Source organism: Emys orbicularis, chromosome 19 (genome assembly GCF_028017835.1).
Source record: "Emys orbicularis isolate rEmyOrb1 chromosome 19, rEmyOrb1.hap1, whole genome shotgun sequence".
Classification (NCBI taxonomy): domain Eukaryota; kingdom Metazoa; phylum Chordata; order Testudines; family Emydidae; genus Emys; species Emys orbicularis.
This window is the reverse complement of record NC_088701.1, coordinates 6581035-6594678: the sequence shown is the minus strand read 5'-3', so window position 1 is coordinate 6594678 and position 13644 is coordinate 6581035.

The following is a 13644-nucleotide window of genomic DNA, read 5'->3' as shown; positions in this document are numbered from 1 at the left end:
CAGGACACTGGGCTGGATGGCCCATTGGGCTGACCCAATATGGCCGTTCTTATGTTCTTATAATCAGTTGTTCCCCAACTGTTCCAATGGCTAACTAGTCTCACTGTTAAAAATGTTTACCTAATTTCCAGTCTGAATTTGTCTGGCTTCAACATTCAGCCGTTGGATCGTGTTAGACCAGGGGTTCTCAAACTGGGGGTCAGGACGCCTCAGGGGGCCATGAGGTTATTAGATGGGGGGTCACGAGCTGTCAGCCTCCACCCCAAACCCCGCTTTGTCTCCAGCATTTATAATGGTGTTAAATATATAAAAACGTGTTTTTAATGTATAAGGAGGGTCGCACTCAGAGGCTTGCTGTGTGAAAGGGGTCACCAGTACAAACGTGTGAGAACCACTGTGTTATACCTTCCTCTCCTGCACTGAAGAGCCCATTGTTAAATATTTCTTCCCCATGTAGGTACTTACAGATGGGGATCAAGTCACCTCTTAGTCTTCTCCTTGTTAAGCAGAATAGATTGAGCTCCTGTCACTACGACGCATGTTTTCCAGTCCTTTAATCATTCTTGTGGCCCTTCTCTGACCCCTCTCCAATTTATCAGCATTCTTCTTGAATTATGGGCACCAGAGCTGGACACAGGAATCCAGCAGCAGTTGCGCCAGCGCCAAAATCAGAGGTGAAATAACCTCTTAACTCCTTGAGATTCCCCTGTTTATGTATCCCAGGATTGCATTAGCCCTTTTGGCCACAGCATCACATTGGGAGTCATGTTCAGCTGATTGTCCACCACGACCCCCAAATCTTTTTCAGAGTCCCTGCTTCCCAGGGGAGAGTCCCCCGACACTCTGTGTTCCTAGATGTACATTTATGTTTAGCCATATTAAAACACAGATTGTTTTGCTTGATCCCAGCTTCCCAATGAACCAGATCACTCTGTATCCGTGACCAGTTCTCTTTGTTGTTTACCATTCCCCCAATTTTTGTGTCATCTGCAAATTTGATCAGTGATGATTTTATATTTTCTTCCATGTCATTAATAAAACCCTTAAATAGCGTAGCGCCAAGACCAGATCCCTGTGGGACCCCACTAGGAACACACCCGCTGAATGATGATTCTCCGTTTACAGCAACAGAGGGTCCTGTGGCACCTTTAAGACTAACAGAAGTATTGGGAGCATAAGCTTTCGTGGGTAAGAACCTCACTTCTTCAGATGCAAGTCTGAAGAAGTGAGGTTCTTACCCACGAAAGCTTATGCTCCCAATACTTCTGTTAGTCTTAAAGGTGCCACAGGACCCTCTGTTGCTTTTTACAGATTCAGACTAACACGGCTACCCCTCTGATACTTGTCTCCGTTTACAGTTACATTTTGAGACCTATCAGTTAGCCAGCTTTTAATACATTTAGTGTGTGCCAGGTTAATTTTATATCATTCTAGCTTTTAATCAAAATGTCATGCATTGCCAAGTCATTTGGCTTACAGAAGTCTATTACGTCAACACTATTACCCTTATCAACCAAACATGTAATCTCATCAAAAAAGATACCAAGTTAGTTTGACAGGATCTATTTTCCATAAACTCATGTTGATTGACATTAATTATATTACTCTCCTTTAGTTGTTTATTAATCGAATCCTGTATCAGCTGCTCCATTATCTTGCCTGGGATCCATGTCAGGCTGACAGGTCTGTAATTACTGAGGTCATTCCGTTCACCCTTGTTAAATACTGGCACAACACTAGCTTTTTTTTCAGTCTTCTTGAACTTCTCCAGGGTTTCAAGACTTACTGGAAATCAACTTTACCAGTTCAGCAAGCTCCTCAGCCAGCTCTTTTAAAACTCTTGGATGCAAGTTATCCACACCTGCTGATTTAAAAATGTCTAGCTTTAGTAGGTTCTCTTTAACATCCTCCTGAGATACGAGTGCAAAGGAAAGAGTGTTATCATCTGATATGACTACATCTTCTATTTTTCCCAAATATGGAACAGAAATATTTATTGAACATTTCGGCCTTTTCTGCATTATTATTGACAATTCTACCATGTCCATCTAGTAATGGACCAATACCATTGTTAGGATTCTTTTTGGTCTTCATATTTTTTTAAAAAAACTTTTTCTTATTGTCCTTAACACTGGTGGCCATAGAGTGTGTCCCTTTGCTTCCCTTATCACTTTTCTACAATTCCTAGTTTCTGATTTATATTCATTACTAGCAACTTTCCCTTTCTTCCACTTGATATATATTATCAGAGGGGTAGCCATGTTAGTCTGGATCTGTAAAAAGTGACAGAGTCCTCTGGCACCTTATAGACTATGCTCCAATATGTCTGTTAGTCTATAAGGTGCCACAGGACTCTTTGTCGCTTTTGGTATATATTATTTGTTATAGCTGCCTTTACCTTCCTGCTAAACCAGGTCATTTTTTTTTAACCAACACAACCTTCTTCCTCGATTGTGGCTTTTTGAGCATTTCATAAACAATTCCCTATTATCATTCAAAAATTTCTGACTAAATTCTTCCCCCCAACTGATTTGGCTCATTTGTTTTCAGCTTTGTGAAAGTGGCTTTTTTAAAGCACCCTGTCTGGATATCATATAAATGTGATCAAGTCAAGCTTGTACCTAAGCTATCATTAATTTTTAGTTCTGCGAGCCATTCCTCTTCGTCTGTGAGGACAAGGTCTAATACAGAATTCGTCTGTGTTGACTGCAACACTTTTTGAGTTAGGAAATTGGCATCTAGAATGTTTAGACATTCCAAGGATGTTCTAGTACTGGCAGCATGAGACCTCCAGCATGTGTCACTCAAACTGAAGTCTCCCAGGATCACGCAGCTTTCCCCCCTACACCTTGTAGATAGGTGTGGAAGGAGACGGTGTGAACTGGTCTGTAGCAGACACCAACTAATACCCCCTCTTGTGCACCATTAGGACGTTGATCCATAAGCATTCAGGAGCATTTTCTTCCGAGTTATCGGTGACTTAGAACCAGGTAATGCCATTTTTGCCATAGAGTGCCTCTCCCCTTCCCCTTTCGCCAACTCAACGCTTCCTAAATAGGATGATTTTAACATTCCCACCCTGGGAATCGCCCCTCGAGGTTTCAATAATAGGAACTAGACCCACTGTATGCTAATAAATGAGCAATTCTCATTCTTCTTGTTTGTTAGCCAGGCTCCTAGGCTTGGTGCACAGGCAAGTCAAGAACTGCGTCACTTCGTGTCCTTTGGTTCCTTTGGTACCAATGACTCAGCAGTATGGAAGTCTCTCCCCGCCCCATCCCCCGGGCGCTGCATCATCAGCACCTCCTGGATTCACTGCAGAGACAGTCCCCTCACCTCTGGGGCTGGGCGGGGCTCAGGGGGGGTGATGTGGATTTCAGCCATTGCTTCTGCGCCCCCTCTTCCAATCCAGGTCCCAGGCTGATCCTCTGCCCAGCCAGGCAGCCCGGCTGAGATATTGAGCTAAGCCCAAAGAGTAATTAAGTGGGGGCCACAGTGGAACCCTGGAGCAGTGACCCCTTGAGCTGTGACCCTGTCCTAGCGCAGTAGTGAGGGGCCTGGCTGATGCAGGGACTGGTGATCTCCAATGCCACTTCCCCAGGCAGGTGCTAGGGGGCGCTGTGCTATGCGGCGTGGGGTGTCAGGTTGGCACTAGGGAGTGCTGTGATGCAGGGAGTGGAGTGGGGACTCTGTAGGGCGTGCTGTCATGGCCTCACTCTCCCCTCCCTCCCCCCCGCCGCTGCTGTCTGTAGCTGAGTTGCAATCCCTGGGCACTGGTGGTTATTAATGATCCCGTACAAAATTCAGGGACCTGCCATGGCAGCTAGACCCTCCTTAGGATGCAGGATTGTCCCTTACTTTCTGTCTGAAGCTGTTTGTGTATCTGTTAATCAGCTGCTGCACCCCACCCCAGAGGTGGCTGCACCTTAGCTGTGGGCAACAGCTGTATAAAGAGCCCCGCTGCGCCACCCCAGATTTGGCTGCACATCAGCGCCAGGCAAACAATCCTGCTCTACACATACTTTGTTATGTCTGAGGGGGTATGGAGTAGAGAGATCAGATAAGGATAGATAAATATATACAAGGGTGTGACTAGATGGTGGGGGGCAGGGACGGATGGATGGGTGTGTAGGAGGTGGACGGGGGCGTGTTGGACGGGTGCAGATTTGGATCTGGCTCCCTTTATGCCCAGCCCCCCAGCTCAGAGAGGGTGGGGGTGCAGATAAGCTCTTCCTCCCCCCCCCCCATATGGATCAGAGCCAGGCCCAATCCTCCCCCTTCCCATCTCTGCCCGGCAGCCCCCTCTCCCCCCTTCTCCCCACAGCCAAACCAGCCTGCCTTTCTGGGAAATCGGCTAGGCCAGCAGCGCCCCCAGCAGCCCCCCCCCAGCTGGCTCCAGTGCAACGTCCCTAGGCAGATCTAATATCTAATCCCCTCCCCCCCACCCCCCGCTTCCCGTAAATCACTCGTCTCTGGACAGCGCGGGGCTTTACAATGCAATGGGGGGGGGGGAGGCGGCAGCCCCATGCTGGGGAGGGGGCTTGATGGATGGGGCTATTACTCCACAAGGGGGGAGGCTATGGGGGGGCTTGATTGAAGGGTTTAATTAAAAAGAAATAGAGACATCTCCTGGCGCTTTCAGCTTCTCCCCCCCACACTGCTCCCTCGACCACCGACTCTCCCCCTCCCCCAGCCACTAACCCCCCCAGCCACTAGCCCCCCTGCTGCTTCCTTGGCCACTGACCCTCCCCCAGACACTAACCCTCCCTCCCACTCCCCCAGCCATTAACCTTCCTCCCACTCCACCAACACCCCCACCCCCCATCCTCAACCACTGACACCCCTGCTCCCTTAGGCACTAACCCTCCTCCTCCCCCCACGACTCTCCCAGCCCTTAACCCTCCCCCCCACTGCTCCCTTGGCCACCGACCCTCCCCCATCCCCAGCCACTAACCCCCTCCCCGCATTCGCACCACTTTGGTTTTGGGGGCTTTCTTACTATGGGCTTATTCCTAGGCTGGAAGCCCAACAAATGCTGACGCGTGTGTACCCAGTAATGCTGCAGTCACGTGGGCTCTGGTGGTGCAGAGAGATTGCCAGCGCCGGCCACAAACTGGATAGACCATCAGCCCCCGCTAAGCACCTAGCCAGAGACCGTCAGGGGGCTGTGTCTCTTAGAGGGTTGCCAGGATGATGCCACAGGCTATAGGATTTCACCCAGGTACCCCTGTATTGAGCCCGACAATTTGTGTGTGACTAATGCACCTGCCGGAGGAGCAGCCAGTCTGGATTTGAAGACCCGAGCGATGGCGAATCTACCCTTTCCCTGGGAGTTTTGACTCCCTCGGCCACGACACAGACAGATCACACCCTCCTGGCATTGCTCAGGCAAGCGACATGACTTCTGCTTTTGTGCTGCCAGGGGTAGGCCACCTATGGCACGCGTGCCGCCTTCTGCACACGAGCTGATTTTCAGTGGCACTCACACTGCCCGGGTCCTGGCCACCGGTCCAGGGGGCTCTGCATTTTAATTTAATTTTAAATGAAGCTTCTTAAACATTTTAAAAACCTTATTTACTTTACATACAACAATAGTTTAGTTATATATTATAGACTTAGAGTAAGAGACCTTCTAAAAATGTTAAAATGCATTACTGGCACGCGAAACCTTACATTAGAGTGAATAAATGAAGACTCGGCACCCCACTTCTGAAAGGTTGCCGACCCCTGGACTAGACAGTTTGTTTCATCCCCTCATCCTCCCTTCCAGTCCCGGTTTGTTGTGTCCTGTCTGACACCTAGATTGGGAGCTCTCTGGGGCAGGGTCCATGTCCACACAGCACTTCGCACCTTGAGGCCCCAGTGCTTGATGGACTCATTTTTAAAGACTTGTGCTGCAAATGCATCCAGAGAACACCCTCCGAGGTGCAGTCTCAGGTGCCCTGGAACAGTGTTTCTCAAAAGGTGGGTCACGACCCGGGGGAGGGGGGGAGGCGGCATGAAAGGCAATTGAGGGGGTCGTGAGGGGTTGAAAATGTTATAGCAATCTGAAGCAAACACAGTCTGGCTACCAACCCCACACTGGTGGGGCAAGGGTTAAGGAGTTGCTCTGGATGCAGGAAGCCATGTCCCCTCCCTCTGCTGAGCATGTTCTCCATGGAGGGAGGGTTCAAAAGGGAGCAGCTCAGCTCAGTCTGGGCAGATCGAGCAGGGGAGCAGTTGGGTGCTGCAGCCTTCTGCAGAGAAGCCACCAGGGCTCCAAGAAGCCAGGACCGGGCCTTACGGCCAAGCCACAGCATGTCTCTCAACCGCGGGAGGCGGAGCCAAGGACGAGGAATCGCTGAAGAGAGGGGAAGATGCTCCGGGGAGTGACCTGAGAGGGCTTCAAGGGGAACCTCAAGAGAGAGACTTGGTGCAGACAGAGGAACAGAAGAGGGCTAGGAAGTGACCCAGAGAACAGGCTTAAAGGTGCATGTCCCTAGGCCACGTATTGGGACCATTGTTTGAAGTATTATAGGTTGGAACCTGATGGAGCTGGGTGGGCCCAGGTTCCCCTACTCCTAGCCATGGACTCTAGCTGCTAGGAGAGGCAGCCACAGACTCTTGCCACTGGGTGACACTGTCACTGACTCTAGCCACTAGGCAAGGCGGCCACTGACTTTCAGCATAGGGCCACATAGCCCGGAGTGTCACCACCATGCAGTATTGTCGGCCTTGGACACAAAACCCCCTGACACTCCCCCACTTCCTACACACCCTGACCCTTCAAGGTAAGTACTGTCCATCAATGTCTCAAAACACCCACAAAGAAATTATCTAGGCTGATCATTGTTACTCTGTCAATACACTTTTTTCCTCTTACTTCTATAGTAAATATATGGGCAGGTCACGAAAATTCTTGACTTTGAATAAGATGTCGCCAACCTGAGAACCACTGGACTAGAGTGTCTGTAAGGAGAATATGGTGTTAAGATAGACAAATCAGTAAGGCCAGTTGTTGTGTTGGCCTTAGAAGATAAAAGGGGAGAAATGGAACTTGATCATATGGGAAGCCCAGGAGTTATTAGAAAGTCAGAGCAGCTTACATCCTGGGCTAATTGTTATTGCAGAGTGCGGATGTGCATTGATCCCTGCCATTTAAATGAAGCCACCAGGCATGAATATCGTCTGACGATGACCCTTGAAGGAGCAGCAGGTCAAAACCACTCTCCATTCCTAGCTGTCTTTTGGCAAGTGGCTGGAGATAAGGCAACCTCTGAGTGAGTGGCTTTGAATGCCCCATTTGGCTGGCATTGATGGATGTGAGGGCCGTTTGGTGTGAGCTCTGCCCCTGCAGCATTTCACACCAAACACAGTGATTGTGGGGGTCATGTAAGGATTTACAAGGTGAAGGGGTTAGAAAGGGAGGTGTTTTAATTTGGGTTAAGGATCTCAAAGAAAATGATGTTATGCACATTTTCTTTTCCAGCTGGCAAAGGGAACTTCAAAAGAATGAACCATATTGGTCTAATCCAGCTTTTCCAAAAAGTTTGGAAACCAGGAAAATGAAACCACTAGTCCAAGCCCACTACGTGTTTTTAAAGACCTACCTTTCATAATTTATACATCTCTCATGTCCTCTCCTGCTATGGCTCCCCCTTCACACCTCTCCCCACACCTTTTGAAGTACATCTTTCGGCAGATGATCCTCTCTTCCATTCTTTCCATCAACAGTGCAATGGTTAACACGCATTGAAATGAATGGAGAAATTCATTGCTTAGTGTTGTTGTTTCAGGCTCTCTTCAAATTCAGGCAGTCAATGCAGCAGTTACATTCACTTCACATTATGAAGGTTTTCTTCTCAACCATAACAGCTAGAGACTTTTTAAAAATGAAAGCTGAAATTCTGGAGCATATTCAAGAAGTCTGTCTGCTCCAAACCTCCTCCCCCTTCTTAGAGAGCTCCCCACACTTTGGGCAGTGCTGGCCCAGCCAAAGCTATCTTATACTGGACATGAATTGAGCAAAGATGGCCTAGTTACTGAAAGAGATTAAATAGGCAATAGCTGAAATGCCCACTTCATATCGCAAAGTCAAGCTACAAAGATTTATAAAATTGATAAGCTAGTTGTAAAAATCCATTCCAAATCTAATTCCCTTAAGTGAATTGATAGACAGTGATAAGTTTCTTGGAGGACAAAATATTTTTCTTTCTTTCTTTCTTTCGTTCTTTCGTTCTTTCGTTCTTTCGTTAATTAGAATTTTGAAAATTTCCAGTTTTCTTTTCTAACTTGTCTTACTTCAAAATGTTTTTTTAAAAATCTAGTGGAAAATTTGGAAAGTGAAAATCAGATGTTTGCCATAAATAAATAAAACCCCAAACAAAGAAACAAAAATATCCAGTCGACTGAAAAACTCATTTGAATTGGTTAAAAATTCCTGGCGATTTTCTTTTTCTTTTTTTTCCTTTTCTTTCTTTCTTTTTTTTGGGGGGGGGGGGGCGGGGGGGGTATTGGTTTGCTATTTTCCAGCCAAATGCTGAAACACAATCCAACCCATCAGTTACATACGATCTAACCATCTCTCATGATTTTATCATCAGTCTCACAATATTTGGTGCTTTTCTTAAAGTCCCAGCGGCTGACATTGAGGAATTATATAAGACTCTTGGAGAGGAAGAATGGTCCAGTAGTTAGTGCATTAGCTTTAGAGTTAGGAGACCCAGGTTCAGTCCCTGAATGGGTGGTGACTTTCTAAAGTGCCCAGGGGGTACTAGGCCCTGCTCTGCCCCCTCCCCTGAATGCTGCGTTCCCAGCCTCCTGCATGCTGTGAAACAGCTGATTGGGGGAAGCACTGATCTGCTGGTGCTGGGGGAGTAGCTGATAGGGTGGGTGCTCCATGCCCACCATTTTCCCCCACAGGTGCTCCAGCCCCAGAGCACCCACAGAGTCAGCGCCTATGGCTCCCTCCTCTGCCACAGACTTCCTGTGTGACTTTGGGCAAGTCACTTAGCCGCTCTGTGCCTCAGTTTCCCATCTGGACAATGGGGATAATAGCATTGCCCTGCCTCACAGGGAGATCCCCGGAGAGAGCTCTGATCTGAGGGTTGTGATTCAAATGCAGCCGTGGGAATGTTTGGCTGGGGATGACTCAGAGTGTGAAGGGACCATGGTGATCATCTTGCCTGGTCTCCTGCACGTCACAGGTCACAGAACCTCACCCCCACCACACACGCTCCTGGAATAGACCTGGAACCTCTGCCTGAGTTACTGACGTCCTCAAATCCTGATGTAAAGACTTCCAGTTACAGAGAATCCACCATTTACACTAGTTCAAACCAGCAAGTGCCCCGAGCCCCCGGCTGCAGAGGAAGCGAAAAGCCCCCAGGGTCTCTGCCAGTCTGACATGGGGGAAAATCCCTTCCCAACCCCAAATCTGGCGAGTTAGACCCTGAGCATGTGGGCAAGACCCAGCAGCCAGACATCTGGGAAAGAATTCTCTGTGACTCAGAGCCCTCCCCATCCAGTGTCCCATCTCTGGGCGTTGGAGACACAGTGGGCTGTAGCCCACGAAAGCTTATGCTCTAATAAATTTGTTAGTCTCTAAGGTGCCACAAGTACTCCTGTTCTTTTTGTTCATAGCAGTCGCAGATCAGTTACATGCCATCGTAGGCCGTCCCACCATCCCATCCCTTCCAGAAACTTCTCAAGTTCAGTCTTGAAGCCAGTTCGGTTTTTTGCCCCCACGTCTCCCCTTGGGAGGCTGCTCCAGAACTTCCCTCCTCTGCGGGTTAGAAACCTTCGTCTCATTTCAAGCCTAAATTTGTTGCTGGCCAGTTTCTAGCCATTTGTCCTTGTGCCAACGTTGGCTCTTAACCGAAATCACTCCTCCCCCGCCCCCGGTGTTTGTCTCTCTGAGGTATTTATAGAGAGCAATCAGATCGCCTCAGCCTTGGTGAGGGGGACTTTGTGACTCAGTCCTGGGCAGGGAAAGATTCCTGGATCTAAGCCCCACAGAGCCGGAAATGAATTAGGACCCCCCCCCCTCCAGAGCTGAACACCCAACAACTTGCGGGGGAAGGGAAGGCTTGGCTCTGGGCAGGGACATTGTCCAGATGCAGAGCCAGACTCTGAAGCACCGAGGTTTTGGACGCCCATTCAGCTACGGATCTGTGCCCCAGAACAGAGCACACCAGAAATTGGGGGGGAAGGGGGGGATTTACAGATTCTAACCCCAGACCTAGTCTGAGCCCAGCTTAGCATGGGCCGTCGGGCTGCCCTGAATTGATTCCTGTCTGACCTGGAGCAGACCCTTGAGAAAAAGAGCCCGTCTGCATTTAGAAATTGGCCATGATGGGGAACCCACTGGGGTTCCTCCGTGTGGCTGGGGATCTGGACTTCGCAGCTTGGTCCCAACCTGTGAAGCTGAGGTGAGAGTCGGAACCAGAACCTCAGAGCCCAGCACGGGTCGGGTCTGAACTCAGCAGCTCAAGCCCGTCTGTGAATGGGACAGACGCTTCCCCCTCCCCCTCGGTGACATGAAAGGAATTTAGCCCCTTTCCCCCCCTCCAACGCCCTGCTCTGACCTCACTTTTCTGAGCTAACCCTTCCCCAGCATCACCAGTTATTACAGCTGCCCCCTTGCAAAGCCTCCCCGAAGCCTGCCCCCTGGTGGCAGAGCTAGGAACTGAACTGCAGTCTCCTGGGTCCCAACCCATTGCCTTAACCTCAAGGCGGGCCAGCCAGCCACCTACTCCTGTGGGGAACTGGCCTGACAACTCACCAACTACTGACCAGCCAAACCCATCAGGTCAGATACATCCCTGGAGTCCCTCCAGCATGCAGGAGCAGGCGATGGGGGTTGGGACTCAGCACTCCTGGGTTCTGTCCCCAACTCTGGGTGGCGAATGGGGGTCTAGTGGTTAGAGAAGTGGGAATGGGAGTCAGGATTCCTGGGCTCTCTTCCTGCCTCTGTGCCTTGACCAAGTCCCTCCCCTGTGCCTCAGTTTCCCCCACACTGAGCTTCTTCTGGTGCTGAGGGACTTGTGAGATTGAATTAGTTATCATTTGTCAGGTGCTTTGGGACTCATCTGGAGCCCCTGGCATTGTGTGCTGAAGGATACTCCCCGTTAGCACTTTGCTGGTCTGATTCCCTTCAGTAGGGGGCAGCAATCACACACACACACACACACAGAGCAGGGCTCCTCACCTCCAACAGGGGGCAGCAGTCTCTCTCTCTTTCTCACACACACACACACACACACACACACACACACACACACACACACACACACACACACACGGCTTTTCTCTCCTATTCTTTCTTCTACTGACAAACCAGATCCCCATCAGGACTCACAGCAGCACTGACCAGGCCTGGGATCAGGGCCCCGGCCTCTGGGTGCCGGGGACGGCCCCCAGGCACAGCCACTGGCGGGTGGCCCTGAATTCCCAGCAGCGAAGGATAAGGAGGGATGGGCTGAGAGCAGAACTGTAGCTTAGCTTCAGGGCAGACCATAAACCCGTCCCTGCAACTGACCTCTCCCTTCCCCAGCATGGGAATCGCTGGCTCAGCCCAATGGGCTCATCTTAGCCCAGTTCACAGTGCCTGGGACCAGCTGCTTTGGAGGCAGCTTTGCAAGGATCGGTGGAGCCTGCCCCAAAGGGAAATTTCCACCCAAACCCCAGGAGTTAGAGGAAGACTCAGGTTCCTCCAGGACTCTGGGTCCTACTTTCAAGCTATTCTAAGTCTGGCTGACCCCCAGAGAAATGTCCCAAGTTTTTCAGAATCCGTCTCAGCTTTTGTGCTCCAGAGAGAGAACAGAAGGGCCAGTGCTTAGAGCAATAACCTACCGTTCGGGAGACCTGGAGTCGATTCCTTGCTTTGCTTCAGCCTGCCTGGGCAAGTCAGTTAATCTCTCTGGGCCTCAGTTTCCTCCTGTGGGGCAGAGGTGGTTTCCCCCCTGCGTACGGCGGTGGGGAGAGCAAGGCTGGAGTTCAGCGTCCGGTTCTGGGGTCCGCCTTCTAAAAAGGCTGCTGCAAAACAGGCGAGGGAGCAGAAAAGCACCACCAGAGCTGGAAAACAGGCCTGCCCGGGAGAGACTTCCAAGAGCTCAAGCTGTTTAGCTGCTCAGAAAGAAGCTGGAGAGGTGACTTGATTACAGCGGCTAAGTACCTTCATGGGGAGAAAATACCTGGCGCTAAAGGGCTCTTGAATCTAGCCGACAATGGCAGAACGAGAAGCAGCCGCTGGAATTTGAAGCCAGACTCATTGCAGTTGGAAATGAAGCACCGGTTTTTCACGGGGCGGGCGATTAACCATTGGAACGACCCCCCAGGGAGCGGGGTGGCTTCTCCGTCCCTCCAAGTCTCCACATCCCTCTGGACTGCCCTTCTGGGAGGTGGGTTAGCCACACACAAGCCACTGGGCTCAGCACAGAGAGCTGGGGGCCCTTCCTTGGCCTGTGCTAGACAGGGGGTCAGGCCTTGGAATCTACCCCCCCCCCCGAATCTGTCCGAAGGGGCTGAGACCACTGGCCACCAGGAGCTGCTGGGAGGGTAAATGCGTTATGGGTGCTTTGCTACTACGGTATGAGGAAGGAGCTCCCAGTGGTTAGAGCACCAGCCAGAGACTGGGGTTCATTTCCCTGCTCTGCCACAGTCTTCCTGCATGACCTTGGACCAGTCATTTAGCCTCTCCATGCCTCAGTTTCCCCACCTGGGCCGGCGGGATAACAGCCCTGCCCTGGCTCATGGGGGAGGGGTAAATACACTGAAGATTGCGTGAAGTGCCTAAATACTGTTCAGTCATAGATTGCAAGGCCCCTGAGATCATCCAAGTGGGACCATGTGCAGAAGGCAGGTCCTCGCACTTCCTGGGATTCGTTTCCCCTTGAACCGGAGCAGAGCTTTAGAAAAACATCCCAGGGATGGAGGATCCACCACAGGCCTTGATAGATTGCTTCTGGGGTTAATTATGAAAATTGTGGTTGCCATAATCTTCATTCCCACTGCTGAGAGTTCTGGTGGGATTTGAGTCCAGGACCAGAGGCACTATAAACAAGAGCCATTCTCCTAGACCTCTAGTGGTGGTGAGTTCCACAGGAGCCCAAAAGTATCTCCCCCGACTCAGTTTTGAATCTTCAACCTTTCAAGTTAATTCGACATTATACCACGATTCAGGGCAACTAGAAGAGCACGAAGCCCATGATTATTCTGCAGCCCTTTATCCCATCCCCTCCTCTCTAGAATAAACAGCCCCAAGCTCTCTCCTCCCTTATCAGCCCCCATCTCTCCATCACCCTCTAGTTCTGCTACATTTGCTAAGATTTGTGCTGGTAGCTTTCTGATCCTGCGAGCAGCGTGTGGCACCCGTGCTGATGCGCCGCCCCTTTAAAGGCGAGCGGCAGTGAAGAAAGAAAATGAATTTCGGCCCTGGGTTTTAGACGTCCTTTCAGACAGGAAATGTCTCCCCCCCCCAGTCCCAAATGGTATTAAGAGTAGAAATAGCAGCTGCATACTGTCTGATTTTGCTGGAGGACTCGGTGGGGTGGAGTGGGAGCTTTCCCGGACCTTCTTTCCATCAGTAGATCTCAAAGTACAGAGTCATTATCCCCATTTACAGATGGGGAAACTGAGGCACGGGGTGGGGAAGTGACTTGCCCC